This window comes from Oncorhynchus keta, unplaced genomic scaffold (assembly GCF_023373465.1).
Source record: "Oncorhynchus keta strain PuntledgeMale-10-30-2019 unplaced genomic scaffold, Oket_V2 Un_contig_17388_pilon_pilon, whole genome shotgun sequence".
NCBI classification, from domain to species: Eukaryota; Metazoa; Chordata; class Actinopteri; order Salmoniformes; family Salmonidae; genus Oncorhynchus; species Oncorhynchus keta.
The window spans coordinates 20001-23239 of NW_026280416.1; positions in this window are offsets into that span (position 1 = coordinate 20001).

Below are 3239 nucleotides of genomic sequence, written 5' to 3' on the forward strand. Positions count from 1 at the left end.
TTGATTTCCATGGTAGATTTAACTGAGAGAGAGAGGAGAGGTATGGTATGGTAGACAGAGGAGAGGTATGGTATGGTAGACAGAGGAGAGGTATGGTATGGTAGACAGAGGAGAGGTATGGTATGGTAGAGAGAGGAGAGGTATGGTATGGTAGAGAGAGGAGAAGCTCTTTGCATGTTGATTTCCATGGTAGATTTAACTGAGAGAGAGAGGAGAGGTATGGTATGGTAGAGAGAGGAGAGGTATGGTATGGTAGACAGAGGAGAGGTATGGTATGGTAGAGAGAGGAGAGGTATGGTATGGTAGAGAGAGGAGAAGCTCTTTGCATGTTGATTTCCATGGTAGATTTAACTGAGAGAGAGAGGAGAGGTATGGTATGGTAGAGAGAGGAGAGGTATGGTATGGTAGACAGAGGTATGGTATGGTAGAGAGAGGAGAAGCTCTTTGCATGTTGATTTCCATGGTAGATTTAACTGAGAGAGAGAGGAGAGGTATGGTATGGTAGAGAGAGGAGAGGTATGGTATGGTAGACAGAGGTATGGTATGGTAGAGAGAGGAGAAGCTCTTTGCATGTTGATTTCCATGGTAGATTTAACTGAGAGAGAGAGGAGAGGTATGGTATGGTAGAGAGAGGAGAGGTATGGTATGGTAGACAGAGGAGAGGTATGGTATGGTAGACAGAGGAGAGGTATGGTATGGTAGAGAGAGGAGAGGTATGGTATGGTAGAGAGAGGAGAAGCTCTTTGCATGTTGATTTCCATGGTAGATTTAACTGAGAGAGAGAGGAGAGGTATGGTATGGTAGAGAGAGGAGAGGTATGGTATGGTAGACAGAGGAGAGGTATGGTAGAGAGAGGAGAAGCTCTTTGCATGTTGATTTCCATGGTAGATTTAACTGAGAGAGAGGAGAAGCTCTTTGCATGTTGATTTCTATGGTAGATTGGTTCCATCCTAATGGCTACATGTTGTTTATTCTGTTGTAGTTGTGAAGTACAGATGCTCTTCTGTTCAGGGAGGGAGGGAGGGAGGGAGGCCTCTGTGAGGAGGGAGGGAGGCCTCTGTGAGGAGGGAGACGGCCTGGGCCTCTGTGAGGAGGGAGACGGCCCTGGGCCTCTGTGAGGAGGGAGACGGCCCTGGGCCTCTGTGAGGAGGGAGACGGCCCTGGGCCTCTGTGAGGAGGGAGACGGCCCTGGGCCTCTGTGAGGAGGGAGACGCCCTGGGCCTCTGTGAGGAGGGAGACAGCCTGGGCCTCTGTGAGGAGGGAGACAGCCTGGGCCTCTGTGAGGAGGGAGACGGCCTGGGCCTCTGTGAGGAGGGAGACGGCCTGGGCCTCTGTGAGGAGGGAGACGGCCTGGGCCTCTGTGAGGAGGGAGACGGCCTGGGCCTCTGTGAGGAAGGAGACGCCCTGGGCCTCTGTGAGGAGGGAGACGCCCTGGGCCTCTGTGAGGAGGGAGACGCCCTGGGCCTCTGTGAGGAGGGAGACGCCCTGGGCCTCTGTGAGGAGGGAGGCGCCCTGGGCCTCTGTGAGGAGGGAGGCGCCCTGGGCCTCTGTGAGGAGGGAGGCGCCCTGGGCCTCTGTGAGGAGGGAGGCGGCCTGTATTTAAAGTAGACCTTCGTAGGACGATGTGTCTCATCCCATGTCACTGTAAAGGAAGTAGACCTTCGTAGCTCGGTGTGTCTCATCCCATGTCACTGAACAGGAAGTAGACCTTCGTAGGACGATGTTTCTCATCCCATGTCACTGTACAGGAAGTAGACCTTCGTAGCTCGGTGTGTCTCATCCCATGTCACTGTACAGGAAGTAGACCTTCGTAGCTCGGTGTGTCTCATCCCATGTCACTGTACAGGAAGTAGACCTTCGTAGCTCGGTGTGTCTCATCCCATGTCACTGTACAGGAAGTAGACCTTCGTAGCGTCTCATCCCATGTCACTGTACAGGAAGTAGACCTTCGTAGCTCGCTGTGTCTCATCCCATGTCACCGTACAGGAAGTAGACCTTCGTAGCTCGGTGTGTCTCATCCCATGTCACTGTACAGGAAGTAGACCTTCGTAGCTCGGTGTGTCTCATCCCATGTCACTGTACAGGAAGTAGACCTTCATAGCGTCTCATCCCATGTCACTGTACAGGAAGTAGACCTTCGTAGCGTCTCATCCCATGTCACTGTACAGGAAGTAGACCTTCGTAGCTCGCTGTGTCTCATCCCATGTCACCGTACAGGAAGTAGACCTTCGTAGCGTCTCATCCCATGTCACTGTACAGGAAGTAGACCTTCGTAGCTCGCTGTGTCTCATCCCATGTCACCGTACAGGAAGTAGACCTTCGTAGGACGGTGTGTCTCATCCCATGTCACCGTACAGGAAGTAGACCTTCGTAGGACGGTGTGTCTCATCCCATGTCACCGTACAGGAAGTAGACCTTCGTAGGACGGTGTGTCTCATCCCATGTGTTTCCTGGGGACCAGAGACAATCAATACACAGATGAGCTCCTGGTTGATGAAGCAATCAAACAGCAACAAGTACCACGCACGCACGCACGCACGCACGCACGCACGCACGCACGCACGCACGCACGCACGCACGCACGCACGCACGCACGCACACACACACACACACACACACACACACACACACACACACACACACACACACACACACACACACACACACACACACACACACACACACACACACACACACACACACACACCAGATCCTTGAGAGTTGGACACAGCCTCTCTTAGTAACAACTTTCCTGTCATTCTGAGAAACGAGACTTGAGTGTTTCCGATTCCATCCTCCTATCTATCGCTCTTTTTCTCCACTGGTATGTTGAGGGGAGGGCGGGACCCCTATACCCTATATCGTTTACTACTTTTGACCAGCGCTCCATAAGTAGTGCACTATAATAGGGATTAGGGCTTCATTTAGAACACATGTTGTAGTCTGCGTGGAGACTGATGGCTTCTGTATTGTGTGTTGCTCAGTTACAAACTAGGTGTGTCATCGCCGTGACTGAGTACTGTGTCATTTGAGTCAGCGAGCTGGAGTTGATGAAGCCCTGAAATGCTGGGTTGGGCTGACGGTGTTCCAGTTGTCCCAAACTATTATCATGTACAACCAGAACCCCCTCTAGATGGACAAATCTAATCAACTTTATAAGAAACTATTATCATGTACAACCAGAACCCCCTCTAGATGGACAAATCTAATCCACTTTATAAGAAACTATTATCATGTAC